This window comes from Castor canadensis, chromosome 12 (assembly GCF_047511655.1).
Source record: "Castor canadensis chromosome 12, mCasCan1.hap1v2, whole genome shotgun sequence".
NCBI lineage: Eukaryota > Metazoa > Chordata > Mammalia > Rodentia > Castoridae > Castor > Castor canadensis.
In genome coordinates this window covers 17,862,508-17,884,083 of record NC_133397.1, presented here as the reverse complement: position 1 = coordinate 17,884,083, position 21,576 = coordinate 17,862,508, and positions in this window count along the sequence as shown.

Sequence of the window (21,576 nt, the reverse complement as noted above, 5' to 3'; positions counted from 1 at the left end):
CATCTACCACTCCAGCTTCACTGCTCTACACAAAGCTCCCCTAATAAGCTCGGCTCATCCACTTTTAGATCCAGCTTCCTTCTATGATCTTCTAGGTTGCAACCATACCACTCTACTATTGTCTTTCCCCATCCCTCTACTCTTCCTTCAATAAATATTAACACATAATAGCTGACATGCTAGCCCTCGAAATGATAAAACAAATATGGTACAATTTCCATTTGTCAGGACATTTTAGCCCTGTTTTGTCTGGCTAGTTTTGTAAACCAGAATCTTTCCTCCACTGGTCCTCATTTTTCTCTTTCTTTTCCTGCCCTGTCCCTCTGTGCCTTGGTAGGGCTGACCCACAGACTTAAGGTAACTCTTCATTTCTCTTCCCCTCTGCCTCTGGAAAGAGCACTTGGTACCTGGCCATGCCAAAATGCCTGATTGGACAACATCTTCTGAAGTTCCTTGGACCCTCACACTAACTAAGCACCTCTTACCACTACTGGACATGGGGGTTAACCTTCCTGCTGGGCTCCATCTTAGTACACACTAGTGAGCTACAGTAAGGGTACAGGGCAAAAATTGTCATAGGCCCAGGAGATGCTGATTGAGTACCTGCCATTAGTCCATTTCAGAAATGATAAAATCTAAGAATCTCTTCATTTGACCTTCTGCACCCCGCCAGCCTAGGTCCCTTGCATCTATTAAATATCTCTATTCTCAAGCTCTCATTCCCACTTAACTTTAACTGGACAAATTCATACTCAGTTCTTCCCACCTACCCAGAGGCTGACATTTCACTGAGTTTTAAGGTAAAGAAAGAAGGTTCCAGTTAAAGTTTCATGTCAATTTCAAGGCATGAAGGTCCTATTCTTCCAACTCTTCAGAACTCTCCTTATGGCTTCCCACCAACTCACCTACTTTCACCAGCCTTGACAGCGCTCCATGATTGGCATACCAGGATACAGTTCTGACCTGGGGGAACTTCTCAGTCTCACTGAGAAGGCAGAACAGATGTCATGAATTTGTGGGAAAAATGGATCCATAGTCATTAGCCCATCTGACACGAGTTTTTCTCAGCTCCAGGCTTCCTCAGAGATACATGACTTATTTGGACAAATGTCATTACCTCACAGAGCCTCAGTTTCCTCATAAATGGAGAAAATACTGGCCTAACTGATTCACTGTATAATTCAGTAAGCACGTACATATCGAGTACTTCACAAAGGGCCCAGCACATAGTAGGCATGTGTGTCAATAACCTTCCTTCTTGTATAAAAGCTAAAGGTAATTGTCTCCACTCTCACTTGGGAGTAGGATTTTACTAACTGCAAACTGGCACATCCTCTGACTTGCTCTGTGCCTGCGAGAGAGTAGATTAACCTCAGAATGCCTCGGGTTCCTCATCTGTAGACAGTAATTGCTGTCCCTCCAGCTACCCAGCTCTAGTTATCGTTAAAAGAAAAGCACAAGGCACGTTTCAGAATGTCTGGGAGCTGTCTGGGAGATAGTTTCCAGAGAGGTGCGGGGTGGGGTTCTATTATGACCATTGGGATGTAAAAGACAGCTCTATTTTCTACTCTGTCTTTCTATTAAGTTGAACTTCAGCCCTGGAAATTAATATCCACACTGCATTTTAGTAAGGTGGCTCTATTTTTACAAACACCGCAGAATGAAGCCCTAATCTGTATGCTATGACCTTTTGCTGGGCTCTGCATCAGGGAATCATAATTCAGGGCCAGCCTCAGCTATGGAAACCTCTATAGGCCTTTTATGACATGAGTGCTATTGAATATTCTATAAAATCTCCTTGGAAAACTGGCCCACATTTCTTTATAATCTCCCCAGACTGTTTCTGAAGTCTCTCTATAGATTTTTTTACTCTAAAAATCCATAGTGTTTCTTAATAAGGATTCAGGCCTCTCGTAAGGGATCTTGGACCAGATAAGGCTGGATTGGGTTCCCAGGGGAGCCTGAGGCATGGCAGCAGAAACCATTTTGTTCCTTCTAAGCCCCTAGGTGAGGAGTCTGAGCCAAGGAGCCTGTCAGCAGGATGTAATCACTTCCAGTAGATGGAGATGAAAGAAGGAATTTAGGAGCTGAGTAGCATCTACCCCCCAGCCCACCCTGTGCCACTGGATTCCACATTCTCCTAATCTTGAGAAAGAGAGGGTCAGTAAATAGGACCAGAAAACTTTGTGCCCTCACAGATATCCCCAATTCTCTCTGTATCCTGGTTGGACACCACCTGTGCCAAAGCCCCCTCTCTATTCTGCACTTGTATAAAATACAGTATTATGGGGTATGGAATCTGACCTTCTGAATGTCCACTAAAGAATAGAGTTGCTCACTCTGAAAGTAACCTTGACCAAGAAATGGAACTAGACAGATGCATACCTTTGTTCTCACCAGTGTAGATTGCTTCAACTTATATTTTTTTTCCTGGCCAATCTTCCCAAGAAGTCCAGTGCACCAAGTGACTATTCCTGCCTGCTGAGATTTTAAGATGTCACTACAATGTGAGCTCATCATGAACCACTGGCCAGCAGAGTAGCAGACACCACTGCATCACTTTATATCTTTCCCTGCCTCGATTCTTACTTCCTGCTCCACCCTCATCACCTGGGGTTTTTACCTCCTAATAAAGTTAACACCTTAGTCCTAACTAAAAGCACTACTTTTAAAAGGATCTAGGGTAGTATACATGTGGGTTTGTCAAAAGTGATAATCAGGCAAGTTAATAATAGGGCCATCAGAGGCACAGGTGACCCCAAGGAATAGAACTTCTGTGTGACTTATTTCTGTGCCACACTACCCACTTTTGCCTTAGCACAGGGGTTTGCACATGGTAGGGAATTCCAATGTATGAGAACTGTAAATAAACCTCTAGCCTCTGCCCCCAAAAGTTTTCTCAGTATAATGAGCTATGAACTTCTGCCAGCACTGTCTCTTGGAGTAACTGTAATTTCAAGAAACCCTATAAAAGGTCAAGCATCATATACTCACCCTTCAAACTTTTACTATTTCCAAAACTCTTTCACAGGCTATAGTTCATCTGATTCTCATAGCAAGTCTCCAAAACAAACAAATTAGATAGCACTTCCACATGGAGGGACTTGCTTACTCTCATGCAAAGTCCAGGCCCTTGACTGTTGCATGTTTATAGCTGAAGCAGGAAGGGGTTGCAGGCAAGAATTCAATAGTACAAATCTGAAGTACTAATCACTCCGTGTAGAGACCATCCTTTACTGACTACCATATGCCTTCTATACAAAGACCATAGTTGTAACCATATTCTAAAATTCTCCAAGGGTGACTTTTCAGGGACCCAAAAAATCTCCAGCCAAACTGCAGGTGAGACTAGATAATTTTATACCAGTCACACTGGGAGCCCTGTTACTCTTCTTACTGCTGACTTTGTGAGATCTCAGTGATTTCATTCCCAGAGACAACCACAGCTGCCAACTCTAGCCTTTGAGAAACAAACCAAGAGACCTATCAAATCAGAGAAGAGAAAGGAATATCAAAAGAAAGTAGAAAAAAGGCCAATGTCACATGGCCCTCTGTTCCCCAGGACAAACTTCAATGGAGGGAGAGGATCATAAATAGATTCCAGAAGAATCATAGCTGAATACCAATGAGATAATCTGAGGTGGGCAAGAGATCATAATAGCTATGACACTTCACTTTTTCACGTTATCATATTAGATTTACACACAGGTCATGGGATATAATTGTCCCCATTTCATAAAAGGAGAAATGAATACATGCAATTATAAATGTTGGGATCATCTGGAAACAGCAGTGATTCCTGACTCAGTCCTCAGGACTTACTCCCTTACCATTTTTACCCCAAGGTAGAAGGTTGGAATCAATGAAACTCAGAAGGGATACAGGAGACAAAAACAAGAGGAAAAGCAATGGGGATGGACTAAAGGAGGAAGCGACACCCAAAGGTAGGCAGAGATCAGAACTTGGAAACTGGGTCCTTCAGAACATCCAGACACCTCTGAAGCACATCTAGAAACATTTCTTACTTTCTCTTTGCATCACCAATTTCCTCTCAGACTTCAAAGAACCACAAGGCTTCCCAGCAAGGTCTGTAGTCTTGTTCTTCTAAGAATCAGCGTGATCAAGGGGGATGAGTGACAAGGCAAGACAGATCAGAACTGCCATCCTCTAAATCAGGTACTTTGGCTAGAAGCTACCCCTGTGACAATGAGGCTTAGAGGCAGGATAGAAAATCATACTTACTGTCTCTTTGGCTAAAACCTATCATGGCCATATAAGTCCATGTCTCCTGTCATCAGCTACCAAGGCCTTTGTCCATGCCTAATAAAGAAAAGGAGCAATTGTCCTCCTTAAGTTCCTTCCTGACCCTGCATAATGGTCAGGGAAAGACAGACAGGCAGATAGAGTAAATACAGACAGAGATACAAAAGGGAATAGGGCAAAAAGACATAGAAACAAAGGACAAGACACAGCGGCAGACACAGGTCAACAACCCCTCTACCAGAGAGACAGACACGGAAGCAGAGAACAAAGCAGAATTCCTTCTCAAAGACAAAACTGAAGCATTCCAATAACACCATAGGGTTAGGCCCATTTTAACTGATGAATAAATTCAGGATTAAAAGAAACATTAAGACCACCCTAACACAGATTTTTGACCATTAAACAAGGAACAAGAAAATGGAACATAAGAATGTTCTTCAGTAATGCCATGCTGTCCAATGCTAGGGACTGTCCAGCATTTCCCTGAGTCCAGAAGTGACATTTTGCTTTTCAAGCCAATCACTTGCCAATGCTGCATCCTTGAATACCAACTATGCCTCCTGGATTCATAAGCACACCAGGAAGCCATGGGAAGGTCCTCAAATTCTCCTTCTTGGGAAGAGAAAAAGGGCCAGGACCCCATGGCAGACACTAGTTACCTTGGAAATACTCAGGAGAAAGTGCACACTTGCATTTTTTACCATCTGTCAGAAATCTCTGTCTGACTCACCAGCATGACAGGTTCAAACTTCTTTAGCACAAGCCCTTCTTAATTTTCTTTCTTCAAAGGCCTGTGCTGTTTGTTTTCCTCCTATTTGGGGATTGTTCCTGCACTTTCTACCTGAGTCTGCTGGGTGCAAAGTTTGCCCACACTTTTGTTGTATCACTATCTCCAGGAAGAGCCTCTTATTTCAGTGACCTTTGGATGCCCCAGTAGCTAAAACCCAGGAGATCCTGAATGAACTCTCCTTGTTCTGCCTTGGAGGACCTTTGAGAAACGCAATGATCAGAAAAAGGCAAAACAAACACAGGACAGAAGAAGGAGGATAGGAAAGGGCAGATAAAACTCCAACTTTTGCTCACAAACACCTTGCCTCAATCAAATGGTAAATGTGTTTAGATGGATTCTTTCATTGTCTCAGTGTGATTCTAAAAAAAATTCACTTTACTTGGAGCACAGACAGAAACTCAGAGACATTAAAGGGGTTATCAAGGAGTCCATACTCTATAGTATAAAGAACAGCTAGTACTATATTTGCATCATTCCTGTGGACTTGCCATTATGTCACAAATAAAGACACCTTGGGTGTTTTTCCTGATCTCAATCCTAGTTAATAATTTCAAGTCCAGAGGCAAGAGATCACTAAAGGGAACAGCATTGAGAAGGGAAGTCCAGCATGGATAGTTTAGGATGGAAACTGACAGGTGTGGTTTTATGCTAGAAGATCCCACTACAAGAAAATGGGTTCAGTTAAAGACCAAGAATATTTAGAACAAAAGAGGAAGGAAGTAGCAGAACAGTTCTCAAATTACAGGTATGAAAACTGAGGTTCAAGGAGGCCATCAAGCCAGGAAGAAAGCCAGATGTCAAAGCCCACTATCTCCACTTCTTCCCTGAGATGAGATACCCAAGTTAAAATAATATCCTAAGTGTTGTTTAAGAAGCAGGCCAGGAGAAATACTTACTTCAAAAGAATTCCAGAGAGTATGTACATGTCTAACAAAGGGGATATTTGTGATCTGCAATATACTTTTACAGGGTAGCACCTTCCTCAAGGACACCAGATAGGCAGGATGTCCTGGTACCTGGGGAGAAGGGATAGAAAACCAGCTGTGCAGAAGGCAGGCAGCTGCCCTTATCACTGTGAGTTAACACAGCCAACAGCAGCAGCTCTCCCTACCTAAGGTCTGGCCTCCCCTCTCTGGAGACAGAAAGAACTAAAACTACGTATGGCCAGTGGCAGGAAAATCACCCAGCAAGCCTTGGGCATGCTACCAGATTTGGGGAGCTCCTCTGCTGAATTTTAATGAAGTAATTAAGAGGTAGATAATAGAGATGGGGCTCTGCAGAGCAACACTCATGGACCTAACCTCTTTGATATGTTCCTGCATCAGGAAGCAACTCTATCACTAGATGGCTTCATTAATATTCCAGCCAGCTCTCTGGCTCTTTAAGTGATCTATGCCAAAGTTTGTTAGTCTTTTAAATTACCTGCCGAGGTCCCTTGAAAAAGAAAGAAGAACAGAAAAGACAATGTCACAGAGGGTACTATAAGAGACAAATCCACTGAACCTGTACATATTTCGTTTTCAAAAAGTAGTCCAGGTTATAAAGAAGGAAAAATTGTAGGATCAGAGATCAGAGAACATGGACTAGGGAAAAGAAGACCTGGAGCATGACACCCAGAAAAGCAAGAAGCCTATGTTCATGTTCACCAGGACACCTCTCTTTAAGGGTTGGCCTCTTAGCAGACACCTTGATAACTGGACAACTCAGCAGTTAACTCCTTGGCCCAGAATAACCAAGAAGAGAGGCTAACAACTGGGACTCACACAGCCCAAAGAGTTTTGTTCAGAGCTTGAATAGTAACCCTTGGAGGTGAGCTTTTGCACCCAGAGCCAGAGAATAGAGAAGGGCTGGCCCTCCTGCTTGCCACCTGATATGTTCACCCTGCCCCTTTTGCTTCTCTACTCCTCAAGGTCAGTTTGAAACTTCACCTCCTTGAGGGAACCTTCCTGACTATCTCAGAAGCATAAAGACCACAGAGACTGGGCACCGGTGGCTCACACCTACAATCCTAGCTACTCAGGAGGCAGAGATCAGGAGGATCACAGTTCCAAGCCAGATGGTTCCTCTAGACACTATCTCGAAAATACCTAACACAAAAAAGGGCTGGTGTAATGGCTCAAGGTGTAGGCCCTGAGTTCAAACCCCAGTACTGCAAAAAAAAAAAAAAAAAAAAAAAAAACCACAGAGTTCAATTTTACCCATCTCTCTTTCTTCTGTTTTACCACATTGAAGAACCTTAATAAAGGTGACCTAGCTTCTCTTAAAATGCTTCTGAGGATGGGGAACTCAATATATCACAACTTCAGTGTAAGGCATTTCTTTCTATAAAAATGATTGTCTACTGAGAAGAATTCTGTTTCCTGACTAGTTAAATTCATTTTTTAAAAACTGCCTGGTATGGCTGTAAAGGAGTAGTATGAGAGAGCTGTATGGTGATAGTTTTGTTGTGTATCTTGATTGTGGTAGTGGTTATATGAAGCTGTGCATACACACACACACACACACACACACACACACACCACAAATGAGCACATGTAAAAAAGGCCAAATATGAAGAATCCCTGTGGACTGGACTAATGTCAATTTCCTGTGTGGGAACTGAATCAGGGTTATGCCAGATGTCAACATTGGAAGAGGCTGTGTAAAGAAGGAAATAGGTCTGGAAACATGGGGCATGCCCATTCTGCCATCTATTTCTTTGCAATTTCTTGAAAATATATGGTTATTTCAAAATAAGAAGTTAAAAAATAGAAGGCATCTCTTGAAAGATTAGTGTGTGCAATGCACTCTTTAAATGTTTTTTTAATCTATTAAGTGGCTTAAATCTGTGGAGGGTCAATACTGCTATTTTCCTCACTCTACAGGGTTTTTGGTAAAACCTAATCACAGAGACTATGTTGCCTGCACAAGATCAACAGCTGGTAGATGGTGGAGTTGGGATTAGCACCAGGCTGTTTGATGCCAGAGCATCTCTGCTTGGCCACCACTTTGCCTTATGATGTTAAATCTAGCAGAAGGAAAATGAAGTAAGCCATAATATAGAATAGTAATCACTTACATCATTCTATCAACAATATCTATGCAGAATTCTGTCACTCTGAGCACTTTCACATTCTCTGTCCTAGAGCTTCACAACAACCCAGTGAATTAAGTTTTTATTTCCTTCAGTCCCCAGATGAGAACAATGAGTTTCCAGCCTGTAAATGTTGGGACTCCTCCACCTGGTGTTCCCATGTTGTTCTGTTGCTTCTCTATAGTTTTTAGCTGTAAAGCTTTCATTAATTCCAATCAGTCTTTCCCTGGAAGCAGTAGGCTGAAATGTCCAGTTCATCCAAGGGGCTGGTTAGAGGAAGAAGTCCCTTTAGACATCAACACAGGCTGCATACAGAAGCAGCAGGAAGCAGTACCAGGCCCCACCTCCTAGGGAAGTCCCAGGGGATCTGATTACTTCTCAATAGCAGTGTCACCACAAGCAGGCACTTGTACAAACACATGTGCCCTAAGGCCCCCAGTAATTTTAAATAGAACCAGCTTGTACAATTCATTGCATGCCTCTGTCCTAGCCCAAACACAGAAGAAAAGTAGTGATAGAAGCAGATAAGCAGGTCTCACCCTAATGTAGGAGGATTTAAGAAGCATACATAGAAGGCTTGGAGGAGAAAGAAAGCTCATGGAACTTATGCCAGGTAAAAGTGACAACTTAGCAGTGTTTGAAATTCTATCATCAGTCGTTCATTTCTTTGCCAAGAAAAGACTTTATCTACTCCTGTAATTTACTTTAAAAGTACAAATATCACTGAGATATTTTATTTATCACATCTGTAAGGAATCCAGTTGAACTGGGATCAGCTGATAGCCAGCTTTTGCTGAGATGACTCATTACAGTAGTGCATGAGAATTTTTTGGTGATGGGAGAGTACAAAAGGGAGCACAGAAATGAGGAGAGGGCAATTAATGACATAGTCAAGATTTGCTTCTAAAAGGGAAATGCTATAAATTGAATGTATGTGTTCTCCCAAATCCACATGTTGAACTTTAATCCCCATTGTGATGGCATTTGGAGATGGGGCATTTGGAAGGTAATGAAATCATGAGGTGGAGCCCTCAAGATAGAATTATAGCCATATAGCCCTTATAAGAAGATATAGGAGCATAGGGGAGAACTTTCTCTCTCTCTCTCTCTCTCTCTCTCTCTCTCTCTCTCTCTCTCTCTCTGTCTCTGTCTCTCTCTCTCCAGGATGTTTCTGAAAATTCTCATATACTTGACCTTGCCCTGGGTAACTAGGTCTGCCCTTTTCATGATCTGTTCTCTGCTTTGCACTTTGGATGCTACTACAGACAGTCCTGTTTTTGGAAATCAACTCTCCTTAGTCTGACTATGTTTCAATTCATTTCAATTATTCGTTTATCAATTGTCTACTCTGAGCAAGACACCAAATTGGATGTTGGGAACATAAAAGGATAAACCATATCTAGCCTACCCAGCCTGTGTTCTCTATACTCTCCTCCATGAGAAAAGGTCCAGAAAAGGTTCTCAAGGTGCTTACTTATCAGCCTGTCCACAGCCAACATGTTCGTTCTCTTGCTGATTCTTCCTCTATTATAGAATCCATGTCATTGCATCAGTTGCTTCAAAGCAACAAGGTATGACAACAAATACTCAAATTGCTTCGACTTAAACATTCATTTTTCTCCTTCATTGGTCTGCAAGGTAGGTGTGTATTCGGGTGATATCACCTGAGCTCGGGAGTGATTGGCTCTGGACTTTGAAGATTGAGTTCAGATTATGTTCTGTGTCTCCTTATTCTCCATGGAGCAGAAGTTATCCAGGGCATGTTATTACTACAGCAAATAGAATAAATGAAATAAGGCAACCCAAATAATCCAATTACATTCATAGTGTCTTCTCAATCACATACACTAACATCTCATTGACTAAAGCCATGTTCAATACCAATGGGACATATACCCTTACTCTAAAAGGAGGTACTCCAAATTCACATGGTAAAGCTCATAAATGTGCAATTCTCTTATAGGAGAGAACAAAATAATTATAATTATCTTATAGGAAAGGACAAAATAATTAAAATCAATAATCCATCTACTTGTCACTAATACCTAACTTACTATTTGAAACAAATTCCCAAACCTCAGATGATTCTGACAAAGCAGGGCTTGAGGCCCATGACATGAGACAGAATCAAGTGGCAGATCCAATCCATTATATTTCTTTTGTATTATGGCTCAGCACAACAGTGGACAATTGTAACTAGAAAGCAGCAGTGGACACAATAGAAAACATCCTTCATGTGTCTTCCTGGCTTTAGTCCAGGCCCCAGCAGAATACAAAGTATAGTATGAAGCAGTCTTCACTCAGGACTAAGGTGAATGGTATTTGTAGCAAGCCTACCAACCTGAGAGCATTCAGTAATAAGGTCAAATATCATAGGATCAGATATCTTCTTTTCCTCTCCTCCCCATCTTCTAACTTTAGTCTTCTGACCTTTAGGAGCTGCTAGAATCATTCAACCTTTATGATTAGCTCTACATGAATGCCTGCCATTTTCAGAAGGGCTAACTATGTGTCAGGCAACATATAAAACATTCTATTCTTATACATCTTTCTTAAGACCCTGTGAGATGGACATTGAGCATTCCACTTTACAGGTAAGGTTCAAAGAGGTAAGAAAAATTTCTCAAGACTACATTACATGGGATCTTCTAGGTGGTGGGATATAAGGGCGAATGAACACAGCTCTTCTGTTAAACAACATTTAAATTGCAACTCCAAATTCTAAGATCTCAGTTTCACCATTTGTAAATTATTCCCATGTAAACTGGCAAGGTTACAGTGAAAACTGAGGATGAGTTTTGTGCAGAGCTAAGTTTTCAGTGCCCCAGGGGCACAGTCACAGGATCCCTAAAGCTATGACTTCAGATCCTACATTTATCTCTGATGACCTGTCTTTGGAATGGCATCTCTGAGTGCAATCTCAGTGGCAAAAATCAAGTGAAGAAAGTCTGAACTAAAAGATGAGATAGTCACCCTTGAGTATAATTACTAGCTCCATTCTCATTAGTGGTCAGTATTGCTTCTCTAGACTCCTTGCCAGCAGTTCATCCCACATCCCCAGTTCACTTGAACTCTGAGCACCAAAGTCAAGATAACCAGTGCCACCTCCTCTCCTGTTTCCTGTTCAGAACCAGAGAAATCCACATTACCTAAAAAATGCTCCTACATTCCCATCTCTTTGGAGATAGCATCAGGAGCAAGCAATTGCCAAGGACCCTGTGGACTGTATATGAACAGTGCCTCTGGACCATACTAATGCAGTGGAAGTTGCTTCAGTCATGCTGTCATCAAGTGAAGGAAGACATCATTTTTCCCCAACTAGACTAGAGGTTCCTAGCTGGATTGTCCTTGAAACTCAGAATTTGTAATTTGGGTTTTGAGTGGCTAAGCCACACAAAGTCTTGGCTCTTAGTAAGAATGTCTTTCCCAGTCCTGTTAGATTACTAAGGAAGGAGCCCTGCATCTCATTCAGAGCTCCAGTATTCTGCAGATGGACAATCTCCAAGGAAAGCTGAAGCAGAAAAGCTATCCTGAGACACCTTCTCTGCCCTCTTGGTGTTAATCCTGCTGATAAGACTTTTTAAGTCAATGTTGAAGAATAGGACTGGTTGTTGATGCGAGGTGAGGTAACAGGTCTCCAAAAAGGACCCAAGATCTCCTCAGAAGGCAAGGAGAACAAAGAAGTGAGTTGAAGCCCAGGTCAGTTCAAACCCATGTACAGAGGATGGGACTCTATCTTCCTCACTTTTCCTATATCCCATGTTCCATACAGTAGGACAGACATACAGGACAGGTAATCCTGCAAGAAAAGGGTCACCTCATCAAAGGGCTTCAATCTCAGATGCCCTGCATCCATGCAACTAAGAAAGCAAGTGGGGGCAGTCTAGGTGCCTATCTAATTCTTTTTTCTATATGTTTTCTGCAGTACAATGTGACTGAGGCTGGAGAGAGTCATAGAACTTTCCTCCTTCAGAAAGTCATCCAAGTTCACTATTTTACTTTGGAAAACAAAATAAAATGAAGTAGACAAAGGACACTTGACCCAAACTTTGTGAAACAGTGAATTGTTTTTTTCTGCTGGCACCCTTATGTGTTTTTTACTGAGTTGAAAAGAGAGGTGTTTTCTAGTCTGTTTCATGACTTTTTCCTCTTCAGTTCCAGGAACTCTGGGCAGGTGAGAGACTATGCCTGGTGCTTATACACCATCTCATGATCTCCACAGCACAGCTCATGCCACATCACATTGTTACTGTCTTCCCCTCCATCTCTGCAAGTGAAGAATATTTTCAGTTTTGTACATTCTGGTTGATAGGAGGTTCATAAGGGTCACTGAATAACAAAAAGTTCCCTTTTGGTTAGAAACCTCCTCTGGTCCTCCTTTATGTCCCTCCACTACCCCTCTAAGCCACAAAAATTTTCTTAGAGTGTTGGAGTCCTAACTGACTATAGCCCATGAGACTAGACTCAGATGTGGTCCTTCTAGGTAGAAGTTTCAGCAGCTCAAATACAAACGCCATAGCAAACAATTCTCTATCCTCCAAACTCTAGCACCCCCAACAAAGAAGAACTCAAGGCATATCCTTCATTAGACTTAATGACTCATGACTAGTGGCAGCATCATGCCTTATTGTCACACCACTCCTGCAGCTCATCTGTAACACAGCACTAAGGTAAGGATGACTAACCTCACCTCCAGTCCTGTCTCCTATTCAGAATCAGAGCAGCCCACATTCCCTAGAAAATACTCCAACCTTATCCTTCTCAACTCTTTGCAGATAGCTCCAAGGAAAAGCTGTAAGTGGCCACCATGAAGGAAGGGCAGGGAGGAGGAAAAGTAGGTGTTCATGGCAGTCAAACCCTAGTATGCAGGAAAGGAAGCTGCAACACCTGGAAAACTAGTACACTCAGAACAGACTGAGACTCAACTGCTCGCCACTTCTCTACCTCCCAGTGACCCCCATCTCCAAGATCAAGTAGTTTTCCAAATCTGGAGCTACTGGGCCTGGTGATCATATCCTATAAGGCATGAGGGACCAAGAGGGAACCAAAGATGCAGAGAGAGCAAAAAGTTCCTTATGGATCATCTAACTAACACTTGAAAAGTCCTAATATCAGGAACCCAGAAAAGCCCAGACTATTGTACACACAAGGATTCTTCCAGTTGGACCAATCCATTAGCAGGTCTTTTCTATCATCTTGGTGAAGTTAATAGAATACCTTGAGCCATAGCCTCAGCCTTAACAAAGTACCCACTTTGAATGGAATGGCAAAAGTCACACAGAAGTAAACTAAGGGCTTCATGCTGTTGATGGTAGACTGCACAGGTAGTAGACATTCAGAGTACTGGGAATTCACATGAAGGAGAGACATCACCTATGACCATAAGGTCCTAATGCTGGCAAAGCCTCCTGAGGCTCCAAAAGAAGAGACACATCAATGTAAGTAAAGAAAAGGATCAGAGAATTTTAAATGTGAAACACCACATAAGCACAGGATGGTGATAAGGTGTGCAAAGTGTACCTTTTAAGCAATGGCAGAATGGGCCATTCAATCCCCCTGTATGAAATGATGCTGTCCTCTTATGCTTGATATTAGTTTAAAATAAAATAAAACCATTTCCTGCTTGATTACAGTTAGAATCAGAAAAGGATTTTCAATCTGACCCTCAGTAGTGTTTAAAATAGTGGAAAAGAGCAGATAAGGCATTGAGTAAAATAAATGTTTCCGAACTCAATCCAGTTACTGTTGAATGCAGCAGTAGATTGGAAAGGTAGGTCGCCTCTGGCATTCACAGCCATAAGAAATTTAACGATGGATGAAAATGGATAAAATCAAGATGCTCTGATAGAATGGGGAGGCTTCAGTATTTTAGAAAATTAGGATCCTTATAACCAATTTTGCAATGGCTAGATTATAGCTAAATAGGATTTTAAGTCTATTGTAAATGAAAGGAAATCTAATTTAACTGGACCAAATCATTTTTACTAAAATGCGATAAATGCTAATTTCCTTCCTCGGGCACTAGTGACTTGGCTTGTGATAGCTGTTTGCAAGGTGCTCAGGTCTGGCCAGTCTCAAATTGGCCTTTTCCAGTCCTAAGGCTGAGCTGGAATCCAAATTTTCATGATGGGGAGGTAACTGAAGGGGAACAATCACAGTCTTCCTTACTTTGTTCCAGGGTCTCATCACTATGTGCCCAAAGATATTTAGTCATTTTTTAGAAACACCTCTCTCTACCAACTTTAGCCTGACCAGAGCTGCAAGGTAGGATCCCAAGGAACAATTTTAAGATCTCTTCTTTCTTACTTCTTTTTTATTATGCCAGTCTACATTCCAAGCAAATAAAAACATCTGATGACAAAGTTTTCATACACATAAGCCGAGAGACTGAAAAGGACAGGCCAACATGGCAGATAGCGAGCAATGTAAGCACCATTAGTGCTAAAGATACAAGACAGAAAGCGATGTATTCAGTGTTCCTGCAACGTCCCCAGGCTTTCCAATTCTGGAGTGATTCTTTCCTTTAATATCCAAATAAAATAATTGGAATCTCTATTCCATTTCCCTACCAGACCACTTCCTTGGGAATGAAAACATGTGGTGGTTGCTGCTAGTCCTCAAGGCAACTGCAAACCACAACTGATGCTAGATTGTAGCAGTTAGCCAACTTTCCTGAATACTTTGAAGCTATTTTAAGAAATTACAATGCTAAAGAAGAAAACTTAACATGTAAGTACTCCTGCAATCCAAGAGTTGCTGCCCACTGCATACCTGCACTATTTTCTTCCTGTCCTTAGCCCTGGCCTTGGTGCTAAAGTCTGCACTTGCTCTCATCAGTTCCTTCGACTGATTTGTCTTTGCCTATTTCCTAGCCCCTCCCCCAAATCTTTTTCTCCCAAAACATCTCATAATGAAAGCTTATATTTATAACTACAGTTAACATTTACTGAGCACTCCCATGTGATGCTATTTTATCAGCATTAATTCATTTAATACTCCCAAAAGCTACATGATGTAGGTAATATTGCTATGTTCACATTTTGCAGATAAGGGCACCAAAGCACAAATAGATTACACAAATTAATCTAGGCTTATAGAGCTGACAAGTGATAGAGGTAAGATTCAAACCCAGTTGTCTGACTCCAGAGATCATTGTCTTCATTTTCTTATATTATACATCCAAAGAAGAATCTCTACACCCAAGGAAGACTACTTTTATTTTAAAATATAAAGCAATTTAGCTCCCTATGAAGGCTAATTTTATTTGTCAAATTGACTAAGTTACGGTACCTTGTGTTTGGTAAAACCTCAGTCCAGATGTTTCTGTGAAGTTTTTTTTTTTTACTTTGAGTAGGTAAATTAGTAAATAAATAAGTAAATCCATAAAATCTTTAGGTTAGTAGACTATGAGTAATTCTACCTGCTGATTACTTTCAACCATGTGAATGGAACTCATCTAATTAGTTGAAGGCCTAAGTGCCAAGGACCAACATCCCTGAAGCTGCAATAATTCTCCTCAAGACTACAACTTAGAAAGCCAAAAATCAAGACTGCAACATCAACTCTTCCTGACTCTCCAGCTTGCCAGTTTCCCCTGAAACTTTCAGACTTGTCAGTCCTCTTAATCAAAGAATCAATCCTTAAACTTTCTCTCTTTTTCCATATATTTCTATACTCTACCATATCTATAGTATAGATGTAAGTAAAATATCAACTTTTCTATCTGAAATTATACAATGAGCTTACCTCTGAGACACTGCTCCATTAGTCCTGAAACATCTATGTAGGTACATTGCCAGAAAGAAAACAATCTTACTATTAGCAAAAAATGAACATGTAGAGATTTCACAGGATCAGGCAAAACACATTAATTTTTCTCATCAAATTGCCTTTGGTTCACACAGAGTCAGCCCTGAATGGACATCCAGGAGTCCCTTCCTTTTCACTCTTTTCATACCTGTTACTAGTAGCAAGTAGGCAGGCTTCAACAGACTCTAGAATAAGGAAAAAAACTTTCCTACTTACTTCTGGAAGGGTGAAGATCGAGCCATAGCATCTAATTAAGCTTATGTTGTTAAAGTTCCTATAATATTTCCTATGTGGGATGCTATCACAAGCATAATCTTCATATTTGATTATACTCAAAGATTCCCTTCCCTTATAGGATAAAGACAGGAATAAGAGGAGTGAGGAGGAAATACAACCCCATTTCTTCCACATTCTTCCCAGTGCAACTTTCACCAAGAGGAAGATGTTCCAGGTAGCTCAATGGTATGGGCTTTGCCTACTGTGCACAAGGCCCTGTTGAGTTTAATCTCCAGAACCAAGAAAAAACAAGCAAGCTGTTCAATATTCCTTTCATGCATAGAGTCTTGAGCAGCACTCCGCTCCACCTAAAAGGCAGCTGTTGCCACAATCAGAGAGCTTCCAAAGCAGGTCCAGCTCATTCTGAAGTAGATACCCCAGTGCCTGCTGTAAGGACCTATCCTATCACTCATTTCTCTACTTTAGAAGACAGGATCTCCCATGTTTGGTGGCACTCACCACTTCCTGCTCAATGGAAAGCTGGAAAAACCAAAATATTATTTGTGTGCACACATACATACATATGGGCATGTATGTATGTGTTGATTATCCACAGAATACACTAGAACAAAAGTTACATGAAAACCAAGGTCTTTGCTTTGCTGACTTCCATTTTCTTAAAATCTAGAAAAGTGAATACCATAAGTATATTAAATTAATAAATGAAAGCATATATTTCCATGTGATTTAATATGGAGATTCAGATTTTTTTAATCAAAACAAGTTGAGCCAGTATCCCTATTATCACTACAAAATAATTAATCATATACCTCTTGGTTTTGTGGTATTGCCTTTATCACACAACAAATTCCTGTATTTACATGCATTGATTTGTGAGTTCCCTATTGTCTGTCCTTGTTTCTTTATTCCTTTTTAAAAAAGTTATTCATAAATCTAATATAAGTCATAAGGAAGTTTGTTGAGGATTTATGGGTAAAATTGGGGATATTTGACTTGTATGTAATGTTAAGTCATTCCCATCCCCAACCATGATAATTTTTCTCCATATTTTATGTTCTTTAATATTGGCTTAAATATATTTTCTAAAGTACTTCTGCATTCTTTGTTAGGATAATTTCTGAGTATTTTCTATATTTATGCCTCCTATCAGCACCTTGTCATCTAGTATTATCTAGTTGATTATTGCTGAGGTAGAGGACTGTTACTACTTTTTATAAATTGTTTTTATGTACAAACATCGCTGAGCTGTCTTATTAGTTTTAATAGTTCATCTGACAATTTAAAGAGCTTTCAATATAAAATATTGTATCATGTGCACATTGGCAATTGAACTTTTTCCTTTTTGATTCTTAGTCATATTTTACATATTTCCTTTTATAATTGCAACTTTCATTTTCAAAATCTAGTACCTTAGGAATTATTATGGGTCTGTCTGTGGGTTATAACCACTATGCATAGTTTCAAAAGTTCCCTATTTAATTCTGATGTGTCCTCTCGCCATTACCCCACATAAGAACTCCTGCCCTATTTCGTTCCTCCAGGAGGCTCAGCAATGGAAAATAAAGAAATGATGTAAGGCACAGACTTTGCCTTTGAATCACTTACTGTCTCAGTGGGGAGACAAAGCATGTACTAGAAACCATCAGAATATTAAGTACCAAATTTTCTGGGAAATTATACACATGGAAGAACATTAAGATAAACGCTGTTGGAGACAATCAGAAGTAAAGACTAACTTGGCCATGTGTGAAGGATTCATTGGGACTATTAAGCGTGATTTTGATAAAGGACAATAAATAAAATAGAATTCTGCCTTGCTCCTTCGGGAAGTCTCCTCCACTGACCATCCAGCTTGCTTTCCAGTTAAGTACCTACAAGTAAAAAATGAACAATTTGGACAGAGGAAGCAAAACTAGTGTAAGGGCTTCTAATTGCAATCACTTACTCAAAATTAAATGTCTCCGACACCATTGTCCAAACTGAAGTAATGTGTGTGTGTGTGTGTGTGTGTGTGTGTGTGTGTGTGTGTGTTTACCTTTTTTTACAACATATTATAATGAAGCATCAGACTTGCCCTCAGCAGGCTGACCACGGAACTCTGTCCCAAGCAGAAGCTATAAAGAGGCTGGTGGTTCTTTTCCAGGTTCCTTGAGTTATTTCTATAAAAACATGCTGCACTTATGGAAGAAGGGACTTTCAAAAAACAGCATTATGTGCCCTTTATTATCCTCGACAAATCTATGAGATTCTAGGATTTGCATTTTTGTTATAGACTTGTTCTGTTTCCATGACTCTTTCCTTTTTTATTCTCCCCTCAAAAATTTGTCACTTTATGGAAATCCATAGTGGACAAGGCAGGGAAAAATAATGTATATTAATTAACTTCTAGCATCTTTCTAAGTGATTCTCTCACTGTGTGTATCTTGAACACCAGCAAGCAGCAGCATCACCAGAGAACCTATTAAAATTGTGAAATCTCACTGGGCATAGTAGAACACACTTGTAATTCCAACTACTCAGGAGTCAGAGATCTGAAGAATCATGGTTCAAGGCCAGCCTGGGGAAAAAGTTAGGTTGGCAGCACACTACTGTAATCTCAGGTATATGGAAAGCCATAAGTAGGAGAATTGTGGTCTAGGCTGGCCTGGGCAAAAACACAAGACCCTAACTGAAAAATAAGTAAAGCCAATAGTGCATATAGTGGTAATACTACTACTCTTAATGTTAAGAGCTCATTTTAATGGGTTGGCAGAATGGCTCAAGTGGTAGAGTGTCTGCCTCACAAGTGTGAGGCCCTGAATTCAAACCCCAGTACCCCCCAAAATATTGCAAAATATCAAGCCACATCTCAGACAGATTGAATCAGAAGCTCTGGGGACAGCATCTAGTAACCTACACGTTAATTATCCTTCCATTAATTCGGATGCAGATTGAAGTATGAGAAGTACTGTCCACATAGGTGATAAATCTACCTGTGCTGCAGGAGTCCTGAGGGTGCCCTGACCATGAGAGTGGTTAGGGTAGCTGGGAGTGGTTGAAAATGGACTGGATGATTTGGCCATCTATGTAACACTTGGATAATTTTGGATTATCGTGTGACTCTTGATGATTCTATTGAGACCGACTCCCCACAGATCCGTCAAGCTGTGTTGAAATGTCAGCTTTTAATTGAGATTGAATGAGAACTAGGTCTGTTTTCATCAAGAGTACCTTAGGCCACATGTCTGGAATTGCCACATAGGACACCCAAGTTTTACTAGATAGTAAATCTCACATCCTGGTTCATTAGTTTTCAACCTTATCAGACCTAATGCTCTTTTACTGTTTTAGAATGAAACTCAAAGGTAATATAACTTTCCTGTGCACAATTTAACATAACAAAATCCTGTAACTGTAACATGAAGGAGAAATTAGAAGGATATAATTTATAATAAAATATCACATATCTTAGTAAGTGAATGTTGTGGCATGCCTACCAAGAACACAGAAAGCAGTTAGAAGGTTGCCCAATAGTGACAGGTACCTCTAAAAGGTAATGTGGGTGTAATGCATTGGTAATTCATAAATGATTAGTATCACCACTGTCAGTAACAGAATTTTACAAAATGTTGAACAGCACCTGGCAAAATATCAAACAAACAAGAATAAAAATTTCACATCACTGTAAAATTCAGTGTAAGGTAAAATACTGCAAAATAAACTTGTGTTCAATTTGAGAATGAAAATATAGTTTGATTCTAGGCTCAAATAATTATGAACATGTTTTTTATCTGCTTGAATATTTGTTGTTATTCAAAAATCATGTGAGCCACAGGGTTACTTTTATGAAGAACTATATTCTATATATATTGTAGGGAATATAACATACCTAGTTCATGTCCAGTAAATGCCAGTTACCTTCCAATCATTTTGGTAACCAAATATACTTTCCCTTCAATTTGCAAGACAAAGATATGTCTTAATATTCATTTACCACCTACTCAACAATCTACATAGAAAATATGGTTCCAGCCTGGTGCTTGCTAATTGATGGGACCACAGAGACCACATTTTATTAAGAGACAAGGAACATACACAATCACCAAGAGACCACATGGTAGCATATAAATAATGCTACACATAAAGAAGGTTTTCAGTAACAGCAGATCATAGGATAAGCCAATTACTTCTGATAGGTGTCAGTGAAGTCATCATGGCAAGTGCACACTGACCATTGGAAGATGGGCAGAATATAAACAGATTGACTGTAAAGGGTATTCCAGGAAGAGGTCATGGTTAGAGAGAAGAAAAAATATCTGAGGCATGTTTGGGAAAAATACAATCAGAATCTCAGGTTTCTTAGGTAAAATCCTGTTGTTTTTGATTTCCTGTTACAGGTCCCTAAAAGCCCTATGGATTCTCTTTCTTACTACTGCCGACAAGGAGGCATTATAAACCTTCTTATCTTTCGAAACCCAATAATGAACACTGCCAAGGATCTATACATACCCTTTGCGTGTTCTTTCCCAAAGGCTTTCTAAGCAATCATATGTTTTCAGGTACATTCTGGTGACATATGAACCCAATGCTATAGGGCCTTTCCTCTCAAAGTTCATGTGAACTTTATAGGAAAGGGACATCTACAACATTTCTTCACACTTTCCCTATCACTCCTGTTTACTGGAATTCTACACATCTTATACTGCCTGGTCCTTTAAGCCTCTTGTCCCTCTAACAGGACATAACTCTCCTTTCTTTAAGTGACCATGGCTGTCTGCTTGTTCTTTAAATCCACACTGTACACACAACTATTAGTGTAAATGGCTCACCCACCTTCCTTTCCACAGGACATATGTCACCATGTCTCTGAGCTGACAAATTGGTGCTCTCACTCATGTGACATCTCACTGATGTCAAAGTTCTGTAGTAGACTGTAGACAACTAGTATGAAAGACTATGCTTATCTTAGGAAGCTGGATGAATTTAACACTAGTCAATGAAGGAAAGAGGCAGAAGAATTTCTGAGCCCATGGAAATCACACCAACTGGGACTGATAGCATCCAGTTCTGAGAACCAGAACTCCTTCCATCTACCCAGAGGCAAAGCTAGCTCATCCCCTATAGGAAACTGATGTTCAGATAAATTGTTCATTTTCCTATTGACCAGTAGAACTGGCCTGATACTCTCTAGTGTTTTCAAGGCAACTTTTCACTTTCTAAAGAATGGGGTAGCTGAAGAATGAGAAGGGACTTAAGGACTGCTCTGAACATATAGATCCAGTGGAGCCAGTTGGCCATGCATTCAGGGAAATACCACCTAACTTGGGTGCATCCTTGAAAGGAGGGCATTTTTCACTCCAGGATGGCCATAGACTGGGAGTATACTGAACTTAGGAGCCACTGCTGTGAACCTTTCTGTTATGAG